This window comes from Polyodon spathula, chromosome 17 (assembly GCF_017654505.1).
Source record: "Polyodon spathula isolate WHYD16114869_AA chromosome 17, ASM1765450v1, whole genome shotgun sequence".
NCBI classification, from domain to species: Eukaryota; Metazoa; Chordata; class Actinopteri; order Acipenseriformes; family Polyodontidae; genus Polyodon; species Polyodon spathula.
Window position 1 is genome coordinate 8,295,161 of NC_054550.1, and position 26,611 is coordinate 8,321,771.

The 26,611-nt window shown below is 37.7% G+C and overlaps 1 protein-coding gene across 3 annotated transcripts in view; it reads right to left on the bottom strand.

Annotated features, from left to right (window-relative positions):
• Window positions 1–4,416, bottom strand: part of LOC121330284 (tetraspanin-18-like) — a 45,007-nt gene extending 40,591 nt beyond the window's left edge. For 2 of the 3 annotated variants that reach the window (XM_041276676.1, XM_041276677.1), the window contains exon 1: window positions 4,162–4,416. The gene's annotated coding sequence lies outside the window, so the exon portion shown is untranslated. The remainder of the gene's footprint in view (window positions 1–4,161) is intronic. The other variant, XM_041276679.1, reaches the window with a different exon arrangement.
• Between the last annotated feature and the right edge of the window lie 22,195 nt (window positions 4,417–26,611).

Consider the following 26,611-nt stretch of genomic DNA (forward strand, 5'->3'; position numbering starts at 1 on the left):
TGTCAGATCAGGGGATATATTCATGTTTATGCAAAAAGTAAAAGCCTAGTCTTTTTGTTAGGATACTGTAACATAAATGAATTTGATGTAGCATGATTTTAATGGCTGCTATTCAACAGAAAAGGTCTTCTCCCCCCTCGGGAATATCAGGGGGAACGGCTATATTGAGTAAAAATGCCATATTTGTAGACTGAATAATAGTGCTGGGAGAAACTGCAGCTGCCATTTGATAATAAAGCTGCTGAACGTCATTGAATGTCAGTGAAATTGTGAAATAATAGGCCTGCATAATATCAATATCTGATTGCAGCATTTTGTAGACCTTGACAGAGTTGACATTGTACTGTCATAAAAAAGGTGGTACAGTAGTCAAATAAAAAATCCCTTTTTTTACCTGAATGTCAGAACTATACTAGCAGCCACTATACCCCATGCTTACAAATGCTGTAGTTGTTTTGGTGGCATCATTTGGAAAATAACGTTCACATTTTTTATGCTCGATGTGGATCTTCCAAGCTTCATCTGAGCCAACAGTTCAATACAGATTTCAGAGCCAAGCCTGGCTTTTCTGGTTCCCACATTTCCAAGGCCAGATTTTTTAATTCTGATCTTGGCTGCTGGTCATCAAGAACCCCCTAGTGAAACAAGCTGCGGGCCATGTGTCCTGAACATTAATTAATGCCATACAGGAAAAAACTTCATTCTGCATTTTATTTTATCCTAAAATGAACATCATGAAGCAGAGATTAGAGTAGCTAGTGGGAACAGATGGGACTGCTAGATCTTTTTCTCCTGTACATGTACTGCAAGCTACCTTTTACATGAAGGCTAAATCTTATATCATTTGTGTAGTAATTATCCAACAGTATATTACAGTTTTTATTAATTTACTTTCATTCAAAGACGTGAACTTGTTTGTTAATCTATGCTTTTTTGACCACAAATTTTGGCGTTTGGTGCTATTCCTAATGTAAGAAGCCATCCAACTACTCTGTGTTTCTTGTGGTAGCAAATGGAACAAGGTTTTTGGCATGCAGTGCTGCTGGGTTCCCAAGATCTCTTTGTTAGTTACGTTACATTTGATTAAAACAACACAAGTCATTTTTCAAAATTCCGCTCAATCCTCACACATGCCATGACCAGAGATCTTTCCAGTGTCCTCTTCCAAGGTCTTGTCTGAACTCCACAGTGACCTCTACTGGGAGAGGAGGGGATGGAGGTAATTGCCAAACTACTACAGGATGATATTTGTACTTATGTTCTAATGAAGGGAGGGATGGAGTGGCATGCAGGCTGTGCACAATGGATTCTGAGTGATTTTGTCCAACCCCACAAATTAGCAGGGTCAGACCTACCAAAGTCATTACTTGAATGGGAGAACAATGACTTTTTCAAATCAATCTACAGTACTTACAATGCATAATTAAAGGTCAATGCTCTTTGTTCGTTTCCTTTTTTTACATTTTGTCCTTTACAATGCAAATTAAAATAGTTAAGAGATTAAAGAATAAATCAATCAAATGATTATTGATCACCGTGGCTTTTATTTTGCAAGCCTCAATTACATGAGCGGTCACTTAATCGCCCTGGTGCCCTATTTGCAGCCTGTATATGAAGGTAGATCACAGGCACAGGTTTTCAGTTGTATTTGAAGACTTTTATGAAGAGCCTACACACTGTTTTGCTTCTTGTTTTTAAAAAAACTAAAGTTTCCTAAATGCAATGATTATCGCATTGCAATATTCAATAAGGAAATTGGTTGCTGACTGCACCTAGAACGGTCAGTTATCAATGTTGAGGATTATATACATCCAAGTAAAAAATGTAGAATTTCATCGTATTATCGCAGTAGCTTGCTAATTCGCAACGGCTGAAAAATGTAAGGCTCACGCAACTTTCACCACTGTAAATCATTAACTGAGCCCACTAGAGCTTGACTCTAGAAACCAGCTGATTTATTTGCAAAACTGTGAATTTACATTGGATCTAAACACCCTTCACCCCTTATCCAAAGAATACAACAGAACACCAGGCATCTCCTGATATTAGTGCTCAGCTAATATTTAACTCTCCTTGTCTCTAGATTGGTATAAAAATATTATTTAAACCCTGTGCATTTCTGAATTGCTTTTTATATCTCTTGTGTAATTACTGTTTATGTGCCTGGATGAATGCAGTTTGCAACAATAGGCTTCCTTACATTAATGTGTCTGTAGTCTCCTGGGACACCCTTGAAGTGAGATGCTATCACCTCAAGGGTTTGTTTGATGGTGTGTTTGCTTATTTTAATAAAATATAAACTGGCATGCACAGGTAATTATCGCTTCCCTTTCTAGAATGCATGAGTTTTCACAAAGAGCCACTGTCCTCAAGCTGGGTTTGGGAAGTCAAATATCTCCAGGGCAAAGTAGGGCTTAATGGAGGCAGAGACATATGCAATCTGATCTACAGTATAAGCGGTGGGACTTCTGTAGGAGCCAAGAAACCCTGGATTTCAATCCCAGCTCAGGCATTGTTGTGTTACCTTGAGTCCATTTATTCCTTCATTATTTTTACAGTACACTGCATAGTTACAGCAACCAGAACTGGAAAGGATTCTTGTGGTAGAAATCCATACTTAATGCAACGTACTTTATGCAAGTAACTTAGATGTAAGTTACTTAGTGTGACTCGTCAGTTACAGTGCCTAAACAAAGTGGAAGATATCCAAGTTGCATTCAATATGCCTTCTAAAGTTTTAATCCTGAAGACTTCATGTATATTGAGTACTGTTTCCAACAAGCTAATAGTGTATGCTACAGTAACTGTGGACTGATAGTCAGTGTTCAAATTCATTACAGACTTTAGGATTCATTCCAAGAAAACCAGAAAATTAGAGATAGCCAAAGAGATAGACAAATGAACATATTTATGTGTACCTTTCCTTACATCTTTACCACTCAAAGATCCATTAAGCTACTATATCATTGTATTTTTTTCTCCAATAGCGTATGCCATGGGATTCAAACTAATCCAGTCCTGTCTATACAAAGTATTTATTATAATAGGTCTCAGTACTGTATCATATTTCTCAGGATCACAGAAAACATTTTCACACAAGTCATGAACCTTTTCATTGAAATGTATTTTTAACAAGCATTTAACAACTCAAAAAATTCCCTGGCTCCTATTTACTCCAGACCAACAGAAAGGGCAGGATTTCAAAAGATTATCAAGAACCAATCAAGAAACTCCGTTGTCTATACCGAGTTACTAATAAGTAACCCAGCCTTCGTGAACGAATGCTGTACCGGCTAAATCAGGGTGTTCTGCCACCTAAATCAATAAACCAAGAGAATTTCATGAGCTGCCTCTGATCAATAGCAAAATAAATTCAGCGATGGGGTGGTCAAAAGTTTAACTACAATGTCAAAGCAACCCCTACCCTGCTATCCTGATGCCTTTATTAGTTCAATGGAAAATTGAATCTACTGGGGTTTTTTTGTTTGTTTGTTTGTTTGTTTGTTTGTTTGTTTGTTTGTTTTACTACCTTTACATTTAATACTGTACTGTGTAATAATACAAATGTTTAGCATTGTACAACTGTAGTGTGCATTGGTTTTGGGTACTAGAAGTAGATAGTACTAAATTACTAGATACACACAGCTGTACTTAACAGTGGGGCTGGCTAGAGATTGTAAGATTAACATGAAATGTAAAAACAAAGTTGTAAAACAGTTAGGTGCAGAGTCAGGTGACAAATCAAACTAACATACATTACGTCTGTGTTCGCAAAGAAAGACGCAGTTAGTCAAAAAATACACACTGAAGCACTCCCGCAGATTTTAAAAAAAGACAAAAACGGATTCGTAATACTGTACCTGGCAATACCTAGACATGTGCAGTCAGACTGCTACATCTCAGTTCGATTAAACTGATTTGATGTGTCAATGATGTACAACTAGGGGAGCGTAGGCGCTAGCAATGCACAATAACACTGCAAACACAACACCAGAAACCAAATAATTCGAAACACATGTTAATTACAAAGATTCAAAAACAGCGTTAAGCAGTGTATATACATATATACATATATATATATATATATATATATATATATATATATATATATATATATATATATATATATATATATATATATATATATATACTACATCCTACCTGAAATCAAATCAAGTTTGCAAACCTGACAGTAATCCACAAAGAATGCGTATAGTCGTACTCCACAAAAGTAAAGATAACAGATTGTTGTTTGTTGTGTTAACGGCAAACAAAAACAAAAAAGTGAGATTTGGCCCTGAGGGCAATTGCTGGCGTCTCCTTTAAAACTAATAAATTCCAGAGCCGCTGGTATTACAGCCCCCAAATTTGGTCATGCTTGTTTTGTTTGGTAAGACTAGCTGCTTCTGCTCCAGAGTCACTGCATGCTTGAACCAAAAATTCGTGCCCCTGGAGGCGTGGTCGTGAGTCTTTACACCGCCCTACGCCCTCCCTCTATTCAAATAAACCCCGCCCTAATGCTACGTAAGAGACCCGAATACCCTCCCCTAATCCCCAGCCTTTTGGTGATCACTGCAGTCGAATATTGGAATGTCAGTCTAAAGGAAATGTCCTGCTTGTAACCACACCCCGAAACGCTTGACCAAACTGTGAATGGGAGTTTGGGGCGTGGGCGTGGCTTCAATGTCCCGCTCCCTGTGTCACGAATCAATTTTATCACAAATGGTAAGCCAGATAATACGGCAGGCTCTGATCTTTTTTGTTGACACTGTAGTATTTATTACATGTGCTATTCTGTATGTCTGTATCTATAAGAAAACAAAAAAAAAGACTGTTAAAGAAAGCCATTTTTTATTGCACATTATATATTATCTATTAACAATGGTTTTTGGTGTATTGTTTAGGGATCTAGAAATATTTAGAAATATTCTTATATCACAACAGCAATAAAGAGTAATTTCCATTTCCTTCCATTCAAGGGTCGTTGGCTCCCAGGCTAGCATGTCTTATCCTTGCTGTAAAACACACACACACACAATTTGTCAGTCTGTGGCATTTTACGATCCTTGCAATCATTCGAAATGGTTCTTAATGCGATTACTCAAACAGTGTGTTCTTTTTATGGTTCGTAAGTCTACAGCATGTCGAAGTGCTTTGACAATGAGTTCAATTGCCTGCCTTAGGTATATGTAATCAGTGTATTGCCCGCATAACAGGTGTGTTTATTATAGCCCTACTATGTCATCTTATTTGAATCATTGTGTCACTATTTACTCATATGCACTGATCGGATGGCACTGTTGCTTTCTGTGATGCCCCTAAGGAAACACGTAAATGAGATGATTCATCATAATTTCTTTGCAGACCATTTGAAATAAATAAAGCCTTAGACACCCACTGGAGTCCTCAGTCTAGGCTTGTTATTGGCTTTGCATCTAGTGGTAATGCTAGGAGGAACAGAGTAGATTAAAGACTTATTTCTGAAGTCTGAGTTAATGCTAGCCAATAAAATAATAATAACACAATTATGAAATCTTATCAGATTATAGCTCCAGTATATGCAGGCATTACAGTAAAATTTACAATATAATTGCTTAGTATTTGTTTATTATCTTAGTTTAGCCTTCTGGGCACTATACTCCAGAGAGCCATAATTAAGATCAATCCCAACATTAAAACCTGGTTGAAAAACCACATTTAAGGTGTTATTGATATCCTTTGGTAGAGGCTGCCCATGGTGCCATTCCCTGGCGCAATACTGTATCTGCAATAACCCTAACCCTAACCCTAATCCTAACCAAACATTAAAACCTGCTTACCCTTATGCTTCTGTGGTAAGGCTAGAGACATGTAAAAACACATTTAAAGTGTTATTGATATCCTTTGATTAAAAAAAAAAAAAACTGTGCGTAATAATAACAGTGTCACCCGCTAGCAGAATACTGTATTTGCAATATTACTTAATTTAAGGTCAACTCCATGCACAGATTGTGCCTCTCTGTGTTGATCAATAAATTATTGCATAGTTTGTTTAAGGAAAGACAGATTAAACGTGATTACCTACGTTTTTTTAAAGGTACCATTCATGATATGCATTTATTTTATTTTAGTGATTTAGGGCCAAGGAGAATCAATGAATCAGGATTTTCTCCTTAAAACAAAGGTCCCCTTTTCTATTTTCTCATAACCTTTTTTTTCCCACTTTGCAGTAACAAAATCAATAAGTGCCATGGCAAGGCTGCCTCCCTTGAACAGACCAGCCTGAATCCAAGAGATGCAGAGATGCCATTACTGGATATGCATGCCTGGCTGAACAGATGAAAGGAGCTGAGCATAGTATATAAATCACATGCTTGCTAAGACACTGCTTCTACAATGGTTAATATATAATGGTAAGATTCTCAAAGCTTTTCACTCGAAACAGTGCAATTTCTTCAAAAGGGAGAGATCAATAAAGTTACCAAAACAGAATTAAACAACTTGTTTAATTAAATTAGAATTATACCTGTGCTCATGACTATTAGAGTAAAATATCTTCAAGAATTTTAGCCAGTGTCACGGCCAGAAATCTTTTGGGTCAAAGTGAATATAAAAATGGGAAAAACCAAAAGTTCACTAAGGGAATTGTGTTGTTCTAATGGGTGGTAAAGAAAAGTACTTCATTATCTTCCATTATACAACAATATTGATCCGATAATACTGTAGCTATTTCAGGGTAGTTAAGATAAATAGCTCTTTCGGTGCACTTCACTCTGCCCAGTGCAGGATTTACACTCTCAGTCCTCCTGGGAGGATCTTTACCTTTCATGTGGTCATCGCCCCCGAGGTGTGAAGTCTAGATCATTTGAAGTTTGTGCCTTGAGGTGTGAACATTCTCAGTGAACTCAGAGACAGACCCTCTAGACAATTTAGTCTGCAGGGCCATTAGCGTGGCCCCTGGAATTGCTTCAGAGATACTGCTTATAGATAAGTTTTAAATTGCATTTGGGACCACTATACTATAGTAAAATATCTATTGCTTCACTACTTGGCACCAGGGGTGTTTGTAAAATGTATTTGTACAGTTAATCAAATTATTACTGTAAAACTGTCAACATGATGTGAGCCGTTATAATGAAGCTAGCAAGAATTACAATATTTAGTTTGATTTTGTTAGTGGACGTATATTATTTGGTACCTTAACAACTCCCTTAGCTAGAGAGATGAGAGACAATGCTGAGAGAAAAGGAGGAGGAGGGTTGTTGTGCGGAAGACGTGGTGGAGTGCAGATCGCGCCCGACTGCTTCCCTTACTCTAATTATTTTGTTACTGTAATTGTACCACAGTTTATATACTATCTGCTGGCCAATTACTTTGTGTTTTTCAATTATTGCTGAATCTGTACACTGGAGTCGCTGTTTAATAAAACCTGAACAAAACTGTAAGCATGATAAAGCACCTGGCCTGATCCATTTGTCCACTCTACTGATCCCCGGGAACCGAAGGTTACCCTAGGCCTTACAGTAACATGCAATATTCACAAACCTTTAGCTACAACCCAAATACAACCTTTTAATGTATAATTTAAAATAGTGTTATGTACAGTAAATGCCAGTGATAGGGGGTTGACGAGCACGTTTTCTTTATGAGAACAGGGCCAAAGAGCACGACAGCTTACCAAGGGGGTTTGTTTGTGCTAATTCAGATCTTTTACAGTGAGTGGGTCCTGGAGGATTTCACCTGGTAAAGGTACAGTTGTGCGTAGTTACTGTTCTTGTCTGGAGATTCCACAGGGAACAACATATTGGCTCTGGTAGTCCCGCAGGGTGCCCAGTGAGCTCAAGCCAGCTGGAAGTGATGCCAGGAGCATGCAGGAATTGCTCATTATTATTTTGTGATATGCCAGTGTAAAGCTTATCTTCTATATTAGCGACTGTGACAGGATAGTGCCCAAGATGTTATTAGCAGGAAGAGAGACTCAGAAACAAGAAAAGCTGCAGCTGAAGTGTGTAAGCGCATGTTTATTAAACAAACAGACACAAATAAACAGAGCATGAGGGCCAAAACAAAAGGTTTACAAAAACAATACAATATACAGTGCCGTGAAAAAGTATTTGCACCTTGTCTGATTTTCTGCATTTTTGCACATTTTTCACATTGAATTTGGTGAGATCCTTTTGTAGGTGGTAGTATACATAGGGAGTCTGAGATTAAAAAATGATACCGAAGTTTGGTGCTTCTTTCATTTGTTTGGTGTGCAAGGTAATCAAACATGCAATCTTAAGGTGTGAAAAGGTTATTGCCCCCCTATTTAACTCAACCCAATTAAAGGGATAATTAGGGTCAGCTGTTTGAATACTTTGGTTAACAATCAGGCCTGATTTGGGCCAGCCCTGCTCAATATATATCTGACTAACTTTAGCCCTTACCATCAGAGTGAAGTTGTCAGCACACAAATTCTACAGGTACATCATGCTACGATCAAAAGAAATTCCTGAAGACCTCCAGAAAAAAGATGTTGATGCCTATCAGTCTGGAAAGGGTTACAAAGCCATTTCTAAGGCTCTGGGGCTCCACCAAACCACAGTCAGAGCCATATTGTCCAAATGGAGAAAGTTTGGGACAGTAGTGAATCTTCCCAGGAGTGGATGTTCTGCCAAAATCTCTCCAAAAGCAAGGCATGAAATCGTCCAGGAAGTCACAAAGAACCCTAGAACAACATCCACGGATCTGCAGACCTCTCTCGACCTTGGCTAATGTCAGTGTCCATGACTCCACCATCAGAAAGACACTGGATAAAAATGGGATTCACCGCAGAGTAGCAAGGCGGAAACCACTGCTCACTAAGAAGAACATGAATGCTCGTCTCAAATTTGCCAAAAAGCACCTGGATGATCCTCAAGAGTTCTGGAACAATGTTCTATGGGCAGATGAGTCCAAAGTGGAACTTTTTGGCCAACATGGGCCCCGTTATGACTGACGAAAACCAAACACTGCAACAACGGTCAAGCATGGTGGTGGTAGTGTCATCATTTGGGGATGCTTTGCTGCATCAGGACCTGGATGATTTGCCATCTTTGAAGGAACCATGAATTCTGCTCTGTATCAGAGAACTCTACAGGAGAATGTCAGACCATTGGTCCATGAGCTGAAGCTGAAGCGCAGCTGGATCATGCAGCAAGACAATGATCTGAAACACACAAGCACGTCTACATCAGAATGGTTGAAGAACAAGAAATTTAATGTTTTGGAATGGCCTTGTCAAAGTCCATACCTAAACATCATTGAGATGTTGTGGCAGGACCTGAAACCAGCAGTTTATGCTCGAAAACCCACAAATGTCATTGTGTTGAAGCAGTTCTGCATGAAGGAGTGGACCAAAATTCCTCCATGGCGCTGTGAGAACGTTTGGTTGCAGTTATTGCTGCTAAAGATAGCGTAACCAGTTACTGAGTCTAAGGGGGCGATTACTTTTTCACATGGAGATATTGGGTGTTCCATAACTTTCTTTAATAAATAAATGAAATAAGTATCAAAATGTTGTGTTATTTGTTCACTCAGGGTCCCTTTTATCTAATATTAGATTTTGGTTTAATTGCTGATAACATTCAGTGTCAAAAATATGCAAAAATGCAAAAAATCAGTTTTCACTTTTCACTACCATCTACACAAAACACTCCACTAACTCCCTTCAACAAACAAAGTATGACTGGTTCCTTTTATACATGTGGCCACTTTCCAATTAGCACTAATTACCTAACTGGAAAAGGGCCACACCTGTGATTGCTGGCAGGGATAGGATTCAACTCCACTGTGACATATCAAGGTTAGTTATTGTGTGAAATTCAGATAAATCGATTAAAAAAGCATGAAGTAGCTCAATGTGTTAGTGATGGTTACTGCCCATGTTGCTGTACATGTCCCAGCTTGTGTGAGTGTGAGGGACACTGCATGAGAATGACCACATGCTAGCTGCCCCACTGTTGGCCTCAATCTGTCACAAAGCATCAGGCAACAGTGTCTTTACAGTGTGGCCTACACCACCACTGATGCACTGCACAGAGAACCTAGTTTTAGCATGACATCATTACTTTGTATTACAGTCGGTAACCATGGCTCTTCCAGTTCAGGTGTCTCTACCATGTCCTTCCTTAAGATAAATAAACTTGACCAGGTTCTCAGATGCATTTTCATTATTTATGCAGATTGACACTAACTCATGTCAATCACTCTAAATAGTTTAATTTGATTTTTTTTTTTTTTTCTTTTTTAAACAACTAAAATTCAAAGGTGACAGTATTTGAGTCAATGGTTACTCTAATTGAAATCAGCAGATAAATTGTATTCCCTGCATTATGACATTGGCTTGCTGCCACAGCCTGGCTCTTGCAGCTACTTTTTTATTGTTAAATTATGATACAACCTCTTGAATTTGACTGTAGTTGAGACTTTTTAGAGTAATGTAACAAGCAGGCTGATATTGTACTTGCTTAGCTAATGGAGCTTCTCCTTTAGTTCTCCTACTGCAGTCCTCGTTAAATTCCTAGGATTCCATGTGCAAGGTTAGTTAGTGGACTCCTTTGCTCAAAGCCACAAAATGAAGCTCCTCATCTGTGCTAAACGAAGAGAAGTGCGGTCACCGCCCAGCGAAAGGAAAAACATTCTGAAAAACCACTCGACATGCTGATCCCCATTAGCATGAGTGGTGAGAGAGAGAAAGAGAGAAAGAGAGAGAGAGAGAGAGAGAGAGAGAGAGAGAGAGAGAGAGAGAGAGAGAGAGAGAGAAAGAGAGTGAGAGAAGGCTGTAAAGAGAATTAATTAGCTTCTCCCTCTAGCCCAAGGGGGCCGGCTCGTGCCTTGTTTAACTGGCAAGCCAAGCGTGTAACAAACTTGGCTTGTACTTACAGACGTGCCAGGTCTCCCCTGGAGGGAGAGAGGGGGAAGGTAACTGGGACAACAGAATCACTACTTATAGCTTGGCTCTCCAGCACCATGCAGCTAAGGGCTCTTCAAATGGACAATCACTGCAGTGGTGATTGGTTACCACCTCCCCTTTAACCTGTAGAACCTGGCTTTGGTTCCAACCTGGGCCAACTAAGACTACATTCCTCAGATTAAAAAAGATTTTAGTATTGCTTATTTTTTTAAATCATACTATATGTCGTGTGTAGGGTGTCTTACGGTGCTGTCATTTTTTTTCATTTTTTTTTTTTACTTTAGAAGTACGAAATATGTTCTATGCACATGATGTTCTATGCACAGGCATTTTGACAAATCCTTATCAGCTATTTGTTGATTTTTCATATGTGAATAGTAATGTTTTAAAATGTATGACTAAAGGATTCAAAATGCATGCCAGCGACTTGATAATTAGCTTCAATGAGTGTTTTATGCATTATGAATACACAAGTGAGATTCATAATATATGTGGATACGTGAAATAAATTCAAGTTTTTCAAAAGAAGCTTTAAAGGTGACTGTTTGTAATAAACAGTGTGGGTTCCTTGCTAACTGCTTAGCCCACAGGCAGGTGGTTTCAAGCAGATGACCACATCAGTTTTAAAGACTGAATAACTGTGGTTTTTTTGGGTTTTTTTTTTTTCCTAATTTGGACATTACAAAGTTTGATCATTACATTTATCAGTGACTGGTATTTACCATATTTCCATCATTTGTCGTCTTTGTCGCTGGAACAATTGTCATTAATCAGCAGAATTTAATTTTTACTTACAAACTGCAGCCTGGATACCACCACTTCCTTAGCAACCATTGCAACAGGGTTACCGGGGGCAACATCTGGCTGCTGGCACAGACCGGGGCTTTAGAGCCAAACTCTGATGTGATCTTTTCTCAAAGCTATTTACCTTTGTTTCTCCCTGCCAATAAAATAAACCCAGCTGGCTGTTTACAGCAGGGCTAACAATGGAGTCTAGTCTGCATAAAAAGGAGTCTGAGAGTGTATTCACTGGATGTGACTTCATTTTATTTATTTTAACCAGCGACAGTTTTCTTTAAAAGGCCCATTACACCCTTTCAGGAAGGAATGCAGTACTGTTTGAAATTTGTAATGTACCATTTTGATTTAAGATACCGTTTAAGAAAGGCATTTTATTGATTTTAGGGTCAAGAGAGAAGAGTGCTTCAGGAATCATTCATTTAGGCTGAAGATGATATATAGGTTTCTGAGGAAGCTTGGTATAGGCATGTTTGATTGGTGAACTGGTCAGACAAGTGAAGGCTTGGGAAAAAAAAACTGATCAAACTTTGATTGCACTTATCCACCTGCCACAGGAGGAAAATGTTTCTAAAATGTGTTGCATGTTGCTACATACAGTGGCAAAAAATATGATACCATTTTATTTTCAATATATTTTGTATATGCTGAAAAGGCTAAATAAATATAAAATAAATTGCTGTAGATCTTAATATATGAAAAACATATAAGATGAAAAATTAAAAAAACCTTGTATCTATATATATATATATATATATATATATATATATATATATATATATATATATAAAATCTTTTGATATTTCCATATGATAGCATTCTCCTGTTTAACAGACTCAATAAACTAAAAAATGACTGTTCAATTTGGGATATTGAAGAAGTTAAATTAAATGCAAAATGCAATACTGTTGACACATTTTTGAAGACATGAAAAAAGCTTCTTGAGAAACAAAATGGTTGCCAGCTACAGTGGACTATTTCAGTAGCATAGAATTATCTCCATTTATAACAGAACATCTGGATAGGGCTGAATTTCCTTATCAAATAGATATGTGAGGGTGAAATGCAGTGCCTGAAATAACTCAGCACCATATACTACCAGTAATTCTATTCTTGTTCCTTATACTTATCACCCATTTTTACAGAGTAATTAATAAGATACTTACCTGTATTTTTCTCTGTTAAACATTAATAGGATTAACTGTTAATCACGTTGGGACTAAGGTTAAGACTGAAGCTTAGGGCAACCAAAATAATACAAAAAATCTTATCTTATAATGGCAGTTGTTGGTAATTGTAACCCAGGTGTTATAAATCAATGCTGTTTTTTAACTGTGACAGTTTGTAAAAAGGATGTTACTTCTATATGTTGGAAATACTATTTCTTTTCAAACTTTTTTATATATGCTGAGCAGGTATAATACATGTAATATTAATAGCTGTTAAACACATGTGGTGAAATGACATTTTAAAGTACGAAAAACATAAGCTGAAAACATATTTTCATTTAAGAAAAAAAAAATTATAATGGAATATATTTCCATATGAAAATGCTCAAACTCAAAACACTGTACTTAGCTTACCGCAGACAAACTATACTGTAGCTACACATTTTAGGCTGTGTCAGCCTGTGCTAGCCACTGTGTTGCTGACCCATCCAATCACACTCACACTGCATTCCTGTCAACAGCAGCGGGTCTGGCCTTTGGACCCCTCTGTGTCAGATACAAATGGCTGCTGTTGTTTCTGCTAGAGATGTTTGGTTAACTTAAGTACTGGCATAGTCAGCAAATCTAGTGCAGCTGGGTTTAGATGGAATTAAAATGCTGGCAATTTTCAACATCTCTGAAGCAGGAGTTACAGATCCAGTCAAATGTGTTTGCTTCCCATGGCTGTTTAATGTTTGTAAGGCTTCTTTTCTGTACAAAGGACTGTATGACAGTGCCCAGTATAAACAGGCAGGCTTCACAGACATCTATGACGTAACATGTATATCGCTTCTTACAAAGTACAGCATATTTAGTTTTTATACAACAGAGATTGTGCATAAACATAACCCAAATCCTAACAAGGCTTATTACAGTACAATAGTTTCATTTTGCCCTTGTCCTCCATCCATACTTGGAGCAGTATCATATCCAATGCTCATCCAAGTTCTCTTCAACTCAACCAAACCATCCAACCTGAAGGGAAATTTATAATAAGTGACATTTTTTAAAGGCAGGTGCACTGAACCGCCTTTATAAAACTTGGGAGTGATGAGATTGTCATCAAACACGATGAACACAGATGCAATTACTCACAATATGACAAGTGGAATCTCTGCCATTCACTCTTAGGGATCAAAAGAAAATTGAATAAAGCGTCCATTGACAACATAGCAACATCATCATGCCAGTGTGCCGAATGGCTGGTCCTGTTGACCTCAAAGAAGAAGCACGATTTATTTATTAAAAAATAGAACCTTAAAACAAGGAAAGACCAAAGCACTTGTCGTATACTAACTATAGCTGGAGGACACATAAAGGGTACATGGAGACAACAGTACTCTTCTTTATCTGTTCATACACTTGGCGGCTTGTTAATTAAATACTCTCCAGAGATTCTGAGCATGGGATAATGAAGCTGAATGTATACATGTCTGTGGTAACAATGTAAATAGCTTTAAGTAAGTAAGTCCATATATAGCATGAGGTTGTCTTCCTCCCATTTCCCACCGAGCCTGACATGCTCCTCTTAAAGGATTCACAGTTTCCTGCCATTCTATCCACGTCTCTGCGTTTCCGGACTGAAGGCTGAAGAAAAGAAGGAAGTTTCTACATTCTGTTGTATGGCCTTCCTTCAACATTCATCTATATTCTTTTTTGGTTGTTGCTGTTAACCCATGGAAACACAGAGAACCACAACAAATACAATAAACAATACAGGTAAACCAAGGAGAGAGGGCAGTGAACAGCAATGTTCATTTGCCAACCGAGAAACACACGTCACACACAAACATGCAAGGGAGTCATTTGTGATATCAGAGACACGTACATCAAATTCCTTACCCTAAAATTGTGCTGACACACATGTTCCCACACACATTTCAGTAAAAGACACACACGTATCTATTTAGGTATCTTAATGTTACCTTCAGCGTTGAAAAGGTAAAGTAAAATAAACAATTATGATTCAACAGAATAGTTCAAAGGAAGCTGTTGATTTTTCAGGTATCATAATCTCTTAACTGTATCCACAATATCATTTGATTACCTTTCATACTCCCCTTTAACAGCATGGGGAGAACTAAATGGTATTTGCTTCATTGAGGACAACTGACAATGATGATCAAGTCAGCTGGAACTGCGTTGTGCCAAGTTGACACAAGTGTAAAGAGAAGATAAAGACTGACTAATGAATTATCTATCATTGTTATTGTTTGAGTGCAGGGGTCCCATTATCCTTATACAGAGTCATCAAACCCTGGGGTATCCATTCCGACAGAGAGGCTGTAAAAAGCATGGAATTTTACATTTGATGTATACGTTCTGTATAAGTCCTATTGTCACTATCTACCAGAAAGCAATATACAAGCATTTACAGTGGCTTAACAATACATTTATTGTCGCCAATATTTAACAGTGGCTTTTATCAAAAAATGGGCTGCCTCAGATGACATAGGAGTCATTTTCTCTGCAAATGGTTTCTCTCTCAAACATAGAAGTCCCCTTGAAAACTGCATTTTGCAGTTTACCTTGCTTTTCTCATGCCTCTATGAATATACAGAAGCTGCACTAAAGTTTATCAATGTATTCGACATCTATCAAAGAATTTGTGTGTGTGTGTATATATATATATATATATATATATATATATATATATATATATATATATATATATATATATATATATATTTAATTACATTACACATGTACTGGTTTTATCTGGGTCTAATCCTAATCTCAGTTTGTAAAATGAGTAAGTCTGGATAACTAGAATTTTTTCAAACCATAAATTGTAAAACTCAAGCAAATCATTCCCATACAAAACATAACCCCCGTAAAAGGGAACACGACACGATTTTGACTCTGATGGATCCCCAGAATAAGAAAATGAACTGGTACAGACAAAGTGTAGAGACCATTGAAGACCACAGCTACCCTTACTGGTACTGCATTCAACTGAAATGTATAGTTTCAATAAATCTGAAACCAAATAAATACAGAGTTTATTTACACTGAAGACGGTCTCATATAACAAGCTTGACACCTTTATTCATATAAATTAAACAAAGTATACAATGAACATTCAAGGAGTATCCTCTACTTACCTGTTATTTACCCTGTTTATCTTTGCTTTCCCATGATTTCACAATGATTTTATAAGGTTTAAATGCACTTTTACCATTATATACTGTACTGCAGTAGTGTAGTGGACGTTTATATGAGTCCATCCAAAGTTTACATTTAGCTTTGGTTAAAAGAAATAAATGAAGCGGTTGTCTACTTTGCTGTCTTTTAGTTTGACCTCAATATATACAATGATAGAGGGCTGATAGGTGACCCTGTAGCCAATACCAATTACTAAGGCTCTATTCCTTCCACGGTTTCCATGTTTTCTGTGAATTGTACCCATTTGCGTGTAATATGTAGTTCCCTGTAAAAAAAATCATATTTCTGAAAGAAACTAAAGAAAAGATCCATTTTGAATGTGACATCATTTTTTCTTCAATCATGACATGTCCATTTTTAGACCTTGAAGCATCCTGAAATAAACATTTTTTTCCTGTGAAAGAAAAGCAATCGGCTGGGCTGTATTTTTAACAGCCATTCCTGTAGATTTGCACTCCAATTTCCCTGAAGAAATTTGAGGAATGCATTGCAAGGGGATGGCCTGTACCACTGTGTTACAATATGATTATTTGAAGTCCACTCAGAAGACTGCTCCACATGCGTTCAATGTGCAGGGTGTTTTTTTCTAAATACCTACTTGTAGTTACCCACTGCATGACTATTCATGTAAACCAAAATCTTACATGTGTTTCGTGTTTCTTTGTAATTGATACAGGTTTCATTTGTTAGTACGTCTTTGGGAAATGTTGTTTTGTAATTGATTGTTTTTCCTAAATAACTACCAGGATTTTATTGCCCATGGTCATTAAAACAAAAATAAATGATTTCTGGCATTTCCATTGAAACAGCTGCCACCTTCCCCAGTCCTGGCATCAAGGACAGCCTGCAGGGTTCCCCTTCTTCCAATCTGTGACCTAAAACCCTGCTTATTGTTTTTCCATTACTTACCTTCATTTCATCTTATTAAAAAACTGGCACTGCTAATTATCTCAGCCCCATGCAGACGCTATCGCAGGTGAGGACTGCTAAATAATAAAGCCTCCTGGTGATCAAATGATGGCTATGATCTGACATCTGCAGAAACTATATTAGACGAGAGGCCTTTGAAAATGTTTGGATTCACTATTACCAAGAGCACAGATAAAACTATGTTAAGCTTTCTTGATGATTTCATTTTGGTTTACGGTAACCATTTCATCGTTGTTTTTATGTCTTTATTTTTAGTGCGTTTATACTAGACACAGTGCCAAATGTTGCCATGGTTTTCTCTCTGAACTGAACCTTTGTCTGGAACACAGCGCCATCCATTGGTCAACTGTTGTAAGAAAGATCTTGAAGGGATAAATCCAAGACAGTTGCTGCAACAAATTGTTTTATAGCTGACATGAGTTACCATGTTTCCGAATTTTTCATCACATATGTGGTATGCGATGTTTTTCCATGCTTTCAATATGCTGTACAGCTCTTTACGAATCACACTATATGTGCTCCGTGAACATTCTAAAGCTTATAAAACATTCCATTCTCATCCTATGGGTGTACCATCAGCCAGGAACATTGAAAAGGTACCTGTTGAGTTAAAGTGTGGATTCCCATTAATTTAGTGAAATGTTATTAAAATAAACAGCTGCCGCTTTGTAATTACTTTGTCAAGTGCATACTATATTGCTGTTACCATAACTCTTTATTACTTTTCATGGCAATTAAAAAAGTGATTACCAGATTAGATTTGGCATTGCCCTGAAAATTGATCATGTGATGTGAAATGTCATTCCTGTAGTTTAACTTAAGCAACATGTTCACCTGGACCCTAACGGCAAAGGTTACTTTCTAGACAATAATGCAGCCATCAACTGCGCCAGATTTATGTGTGAATGGTTTCAAGAGACTTCAGGCATCTTCCATGGCCAGATCTCAATCCAATCTAGCATGTTTAAGATTAACTTGAAAAACACATTCATCATCATGACCCTCTGCCTATTTTTCTGCACCAATTGAATGAAATATTAATGATGGAATGGATTAACATCCCTCGAGACTCACACACACACACACACACACACACACACACACACACACACACACACACACACACACTCATAACATAAATAAGCATGTATTGATTGACTAGCAGGCAAAAAGATTAGACACGGATTTTGATATCAAAGCAGATTAAATTAAATATAAAATCCAATCGCAACAGCAATCAGCAATAGAAAAAGAAGGCTATTATATATTTTTTTTGGCTCCTTTGATAAAGTAATTAAAACAAAATTGGGCACGCATTACTGGAAATGATGTTCTGCAAGTGAAATGTGATGGAAAGGCTAGTGTGTTTATTTTTTTATTTTTTGCTGCTTTTAATGTTATACAACGCTTCCCGAATGATCATCAACGGCAATGCAGCAGCATTACAACACCAATGCAATGGTTCTGTTCAATGGGGTAATGGCAGTTACAATTGTTAGGATCCTTTTATATTTTGACTTTCCAAAGATATCACATTGTGTTACATGTTACGTGTTATAGTATTTCACACAAGTATGTAACATTTCACACATATATTGCACTGAGGTATGATAAAGCTTGGGTTTAACACATTGGTTTTGTAATGGTCTTCCAATAGCAATTTTACTAATAATTTGGACTGTAGTATTTCCCCATTAATAATAATAATAATAATAATAATAATAATAATAATAATAATAATAATAATAACAATAATAATATGCTTGGTGGTTAGCACTGCTGCCAGCTCCAGGGTCCTGGGTTCGATTCCGGTCTCAGATTTCTGTCTGTGTGGAGTTTGTATGTTCTCCCTGTGTTCGCGTGGGTTTTCTCTGGGTACTCTGGTTTCCTCCCACAGACCAAAGACATGCTGGTTAGGTGAATTGGACTCTCTAAATTGCCCCTTAGTTGCCCTGCAATGGACTGGCGTCCCATCCAGGGTGTAGTCTCGCCGTGTGTCTGCTGGGTTAGGCTCTGGATCTCCGTGGCCATCTATAGGAAAAAGCAGTTACATGTTTAGAGTGAGAACATCTCAAATCATGAGGCCGAGTAAATCTAAATGGAATCAGAATAAGCCTTTTTAAAAAGCAAACTCAGCAGGACGTTCTCTGTATCTCAAAGATTTACAGAGCTCTGCTCATACTTTAATCTCTCTAATCAGAACTGAAAGCTGCATAGAAAACCTTGAGGATAAGCTTCTTTTCTACATATTTCAAAAAATAATATACAAGCCTTGGTCATTGCTCTGTGGCCAGCAGTACCCTGGATAGACACATTAAATATACAAAGAGCTGCATGATTTAACTCAACACCCACAGAGCGCTGGAGACACTTTAAACAAGAAAGCTGTTGAACACAAATCTTGTCAGCTTCTATTTTTATAAAGATCTTTAGAAGGAAAACAGGAGAATGGAGGAAAGAAGGCAGTTTATACTTAACAAAATAAGCATGCACTGCAAAAATGTGCTTACTAAAGAAAGAAGTGACTTGCATGCATAAAAATAATGATCATAAACTATTAATTAATATATATATTAAAACATATGATGACTCTATATATTATATATATATATATATATATATATATATATATATATATATATATATATATATATAAAAATACAATGATATTGTTTCTTGACCTGAATAAACATTCAAAACCACAGCAATACCCGTAATGGGAACACAATGGATTTGGAACAAACATGGTTAGTGGTCGCGAAACAAGGGTCAGCTGGGTCCCAGGGTCTGCTGCCGCCGTCGCATTCCGAGGGTCCGCTGCCGCCATCCCTGCCTCTGCCACCAGAGAGAGCTGGGCCTCCGTCCCCAGAGGCTCCAGAGCCACTAAAGGATCCGACGCCACCGGAGGGTCTGACACTGCTAGGGGGACCCACATCGTCTGAGGATGCCATGCCCACACTGTCCAGGGGTACTGCCTGCCTGCCAATGCTGCATCTGCTGGAGGGTCCAGGTCCCATGACAGCATCACCATACTTCCTTGGAGATCCTGGGCCCCAGGGGGGAGTTGGCCGATTGCGGCCTGTATACTTTGTGCATGGGGGGAGGTGTGTGGCAGAGCAGAGCTCTGCCCTTTATAAACTGGCAGTTATGGGGTTAAATTCCCCTACCTGCCTGGGTTTATTGTGTTCAGGTGGCTGGGGTTGATTAGAGCAATTAACGATCAATCAGCACCCAGCCACCTGACATAAAAGGAGGCCTCAGCTTCCCATTAGAGGGAGGAGGGAGCTGAGGAAGCAAGCTGGTGTTAGTGCTTGCTGGTTTTTTGGCTTTGTGTTTTTTTTTTAATTCTCATCCAGTGAAGGCATCGCCCAGCCTGGAAACCTTTATTTTTGTAAGTCTTGTTTTGTGTCTTTCTATTTGTGTTTAAATCCCTTTGTTTTGGCCCTTGTGCCCTTTTATTTTGTGTTTATTTGTAATAAAAGTATTATTTTTGAACTGCAGTCTGTCTCTGGGCCTCTATCCACTTGCCAGCCTGTCACATCAACATTGGTAAGTTAAAATAGAAAAAGTTATTAATGTGTTACTGTTTTACCAATACCATTGTAGCTGCCCTTGTGCAACCATTACTCTTACCTGGATGAACTTAGGTGGGCTGAATGGCCTCCTCTCATTCATACATTGTCTTATATGCTTTAATACCAAACCTTTCCATTAGGAAATATAACACTCTTTTATGGTTGAGTGATAATTATAATAGTTTAAAAACAAAAGAATAAACTACGGACTTTATAAAACAGGCAAAAAAGGGTTGAGGAGTCTCCTATATTGTCTGTTTTAAAACAGGCTTTAGAAGAAGGATATTAATCTATGTACTATCAGGCAGTAAACTCTAAATACTGTACACCAGCAATTATAAGCCCTTGATTAGCCAAAAAGACAAAAGTCAAGGTAACTGTCACATTCATGTGGGAAATCAATGGGTTGATAGCTATCAATAATGTACACTTAACCCCACTGTACCTCTCTGTGCAGTCTGTACCTTGCTTTTGAGTTCACCGCCTCCTTGCGATCAGCCTTGTCAGGGTAGGCATTGGCAGGATACCTGCCTCTCTGCCTATATAAAAGATGTAAACCAAATTTCAATCTTCCAGGAGGATCAACCCTAATAGAAAGCTAAAAAAAATAGTGCTGTAATTTAATGCTGTAATACATGTCTGTAATAAAATGTTTTTAAATAACTGACTTAAGTTTGGGTGTGCTGAGTTAAATAAACATTGTCTGCATTAGTTCTGGACACTCATGTCGGACCTTTAATCAGTGTGTCTATTGGCCTGAGGAGCAGCTATGCAGTACAGTACTTCTGCTGTAACTCACTGTGCAAATTGGTTGTCACTCCAGCTAATGATTCTATATGAATAAGCCAATTGTTAAAGGTCAAAGGTTAAACATAACCCCATGCTGTACATTGCTCAGTATCAATAGTTATGGAGTACCTATTTCAATGATCTTGTATAATCAAAATTCAATTAAATTATCAAACAGACCTCCTTGGATTTCCTTGAAATTGAATGAGGTGTAGATTTCCACATGGAAAGGGCGAAATACCTGTGTGAAGTAGAACCTTGTAACTAGAGCAATTAAATTGAAGATGAGGGATTCAATTAGTGTCATTAATCATGTATCACAATTCAGTGGGGATTATTTCAATCAAAGTCCACATACCATCATTTTGTCGATACTCCTACATCCTGTGTTCATTCATTGAGAAACATTCTAACATGACAATTGGGATATAAAACATCTATATTATAATTATATGTACAGTATGTGTGTGTGTGTGTGTGTATATATATATATATATATATATATATATATATATATATATATATATATATATATATATATATATATATATATATATATATATATATATATATATATATATATATATTTTGTGGAAGGTTTAACAGATTATCTGAATTATAAACATCATCTCAGCAAATCTGAGTAGAGCGGTCATTAACCTACTGTAGACACCCTTCAAAAGCAAACATGACACACATTTCAAATATAACCTATTTTACAGGGGCTCATTCCCTGTAGATAACTTTGATTTCGACGGGACTTGCCTAACTGTCATCACAGTGAGCTATCTAGCAGACCACTGACTCGGATGTATTCTTTTTCAATATATCATTTAAGAGGTAAAAAAAAAAGTAAACCACACTGTCATTTTAATCCATAGTCATCCCCTGTGTATGTTACTGATAGTTGGGCTGCTGAGGGTGCTGTACAGGAAGCAAGAAGTTAATTTTGAATTTAAACAGGTTTGACATTGATGCCTGTGCATCCTTCGCTGCAGTGCTGATCCACAGTTTTGTTTTTGTCTTTGGCAGTGAATGTAATAAGACTGTGACAAGAGCATTAACCGTGCGCGCTGACAGTGATCTGACGTGACAAGAAACCGCGGGGAGCGGGACGCACACACTGGAGGCAGTGAAGTCAATAAATCTCCTCCAGTTTTATCATAGAGGGAAACATTGCGACGGCGGGCCACTGACACCCAACCCTCTCCCCTCCTGTATGTGCCACAAATGGTTGACCTAGAAAACCACTGTTACACAGGGGAAATATAAAATGCTGTAGTTACAACGTTTTCATGCAATATACAGTATCATTTTCAACTACATTTTTCCCCAACAGCAATATGCAGACATTAAGGGTATTGTTTGCTGACCATCTGCAAAACTGTTGCAAAATGCAAATTCCACTCATGGCTTGCCATCAATCAGACACAAAGCATTTGTAGCTGCAATGCTGCATTAATATCTGCACGACCATTGTGCTCGGTGTCTTGTTTCTGTATACATTAAATGGTTTGTTGTCAAAGCATTTCTGTGTGATCTCTAGCTCATATGTCTTCCATTTATAGTGCGCAGAAGCATGGAATAGCAGAGCCATAAGAGTCTGATGTCAACTCACTATAATGAAATCCAGATGCATTGATATGTAAACAACAGGGTTATACCAATCTAAATAATACAGATTTTTTTGTATTTATTTTTTTATAGATAAGATAAAGAAAAACTGGCTACTGAATTTATTGGTGGCGTGAATGTTTTTGCTGGGGGGGGGGGGGGCTTTTTACATGCTTTGCTGTCAGGCGGTTGTTGTTGAAGTCCGACTGTTTCAAATCATTCACTTCGAGGGTGCTTTCATTTGTCAGTAATTCTTTAGCCAGGCTAATTCAACAGCTTATTTTCAGTGGGGTCCTTTATCAGCTTTACGACTGGTAGGAATGTTAGACATTCAGCACTCCACACATAGCCGTCTTCCCGGGCGGGAAGTTTAGGGTCTATTTACATTATAAATAAGGGATATCACCAATAATGCACTGGATTCCTGACCATTCCTTTACAAAAAATAATTAAATCCCTTCCAGAAACTTTTCAAAATTCCGTTATATGAATTATTATGCCTATATATTTATTCTGATGCTATATTATGACTCTTATTTGACTTTTTTTAGGTTAAAAAAAAAGTTTAATTGTATAAATCAATGTGTTCAAACTGCTTTTAATTCGGCACATACAAATAAAGCAGGGTAAAATCAGGCCTTACTATAATTATCAACTAATAAATCATCTCATGCTTTACACTTAATATCCTTCCATTTAACACATTAACCTCTTTTCACAAAAAGGAACCTGGTTAAAAAGATATTGATTTGAAATAGCTACAGAACATTAATGAAGGGACCTGTAAGGCTAGTAACTCAATTTTTTACTCTTTCGGAGGGATGTGAGGTGGACCACAGTATTACCAGCAACACAATCGATCTGGAAGAAGTGTTGTGCTGTGGTCCTGATACAGTAGCACACAAACCCATTTGTATGTGTTGGTAATACCAGGATCAGCATTGTCTGTAATTTAAGTTCATAATTTAAAACCATCAGGTAAGATAATGAAAGTTAAAACACAAAACTGACCCTCAGTAAATAAAACCTGATTATCCTTAACAAGGACAAGACTGAATTAAGGTACAGGGTGAACTGCACACATACATTACCATCTGGAACGGTAACCGCAACAGACATCTGAACACCAAAATGCATAAAAGGCACTTTTAAGAGCTTTAAATAAATAGTGTTTTATTACATTGTTATTGTAACTGTTGTATAAACCCGTTTGGGAGGTACTTGCAAGCAGAATTCTATTTGCAATAGATATCTTCAGACTTGTGTGGTTCTCTTCAAAGGGTTTCATAAAGGAATCTTGATTCCCACAAGGTCTAATATAGTTTATCCTGTTTTTTTATAGTAGTTAATAATACACTTGCGATAATCTAGGCGCAGACACAGGAGAAATGGTATAGTAGTTCGTAAGACCTTTTAAAGCAGGACAGATGTATCATTACTCCAATTGCCCTGAAGTACTAGCACTATTTCAAACAGGAAATGACTGGGTGTATTGATTGAGCATAATAGTATCTGACACCTAAACTGCAAGGCGGTACAGGAAAGATATCCCTGGCAAAGATATTTGACAGTGGTGGTGGTTTATAACAGCTACACCACCAAAAAGCCTCAACGCTCCCCAATCAGACATGGCAAAAGGCTCTGCATTTGCGATTCTTTACCCAACCACAAAGAAAAATAAGCCAGTTTTACCAAGTTAACAAGTCTTTTCATTTTAAAACATGATATCTGGTACCATTTGCTTGCCTTTTTTCAGGAAATCTGTTACACTTGCACATCGTAGGTCATTTCACTTCAGCAGTGTTGTGTGGGTGAAAGCATGTTACTGGCTGAGAGCATGTCAGTCAATAGGAGAAGCAGCTGGTTGGTTAATGACAGGAAAGTGCAGTCGTAGTTGAACAGAGATTTGAGGCCTATATAACAAATGGAAGTACACAGCAGGTTAAACATTAGCGAGCATCTGAATATGTTCAGAAATGTAAGCTCAATGACAGTCCAACCTGGCTAGTCATGTTTATAGAGTCACAGTATCCCCCCCCTGTCTAATTTAACTTCAACCATGACTGTAGAGAGACAAAGTAGTTGTTAATAGTACAAAAATATTTAAGAAATGCTAACCTCCTGACTCTCAGGGAGTAGCAAGCATCATTGCACTCCTTGGAAAAGGTCAACAATCAGTCTATTTTAGCCTCTCTCTAATTTGTTGATACATAGTACATGGGTAATTAATTACCTTGCTATTAAATGTCTCTGATACTGCAGAATGGATTCCCATCTATGTGGTGTGTATCTATTACAAAAGGCACCAGACATCTTCCCGAAAGCAACCCCCACACTCCCACTCACTGGGGCTCCAGCCCTAGCCGAGCAGGGATGTGGATGTCTAAAGCAATAAGGGATTGTTGACAGGAGAGAGAGCCTGATTAGTTGAAGTGAAAGACTGCATCAGAAGCTGCTTTCGCCCTGATATTTACATGCTCCATATCACCTGGCGCCAGTCGTGCTGATTCATTGCAGCTGTTTAAACAGTTTGCTCAAGCCTCTCTCGGCTTCCCTTCTTGAGTCTCCCTCACCTCTGTCCCCCAGTCCTGTCTGCCAGCATTGAGCGGAGAGGGCAGCGCCGTCTGGAGGGACACACATTGGGGCTTATATCCAAAGCTTTGTACTCGAGTGTATAAATCACTTCAAGTGTTGCAACAAGATAAATACCCAAACTTACTTAATCCGTTTTATATTAATCATGTTTGTCTAGTTTTGTGTCTAACTTTAACAGGTGTTACTCTTTGAAAATCTGACCCATCTGACCAGCATGTCAATGAATTAAATAATGCAACAGAAAACTCCAAGATGGAAATGTGTTTTGAGATTAATGAAATAACAGCAGCTTCCTCAATAATGATCCACAGTGATACAGCTGTTCTAGTATCTTGAGGCCCTGCGTTTGGCACATCCACCTGCTAGGTTTCGTGATTTAATTGTATTTATTTATTAGAAATAAATTTTTTAGAAATATTTTATAGAAATGCTTTAACATTGCAGCTATACATTCTAGGAACAACTACTTTGTTGAGTGCACATTATAAGTGTCTTGCCAGAACATTAGAACAATACTCCATACTCCATCAAGTTGATAAATGGTACCCATGTTTTTACCATGCTTTTCTGCATTACTGTGGCATCCTAGCATACTATTAAAAGTTAAGGCCCAAGGTAACTTATTCCAGTTATTATTCCAGAGTATACAAATTGACTGCCCACATACTTTTACAAGAATTCCAAGATTGTATATCCAACAATATACTGACTCAGTAAAGAGTCTGCATATCCTGCGATAAACCCAACTTCATAAACACTTTGCTTCTAAAACCTCAGTTCAGCCAGCCACTGAATGAATCAGACACCAAACTGTACTTCCAAAGGTTGTCTGTCACTTCAATGAAACTGACAGTCTTGCACTTTCAAACTAGATCTCTATATTATTTAATAATAATAATAATAATAATAATAATAATAATAATAATGACTCATACCTGATTGTATATTGCACTAGTACTTTGATTTGACATTTATCTACAGCTTGTTGGAAAAAATTACTTTGTCTTTTAAATATTTCAGAC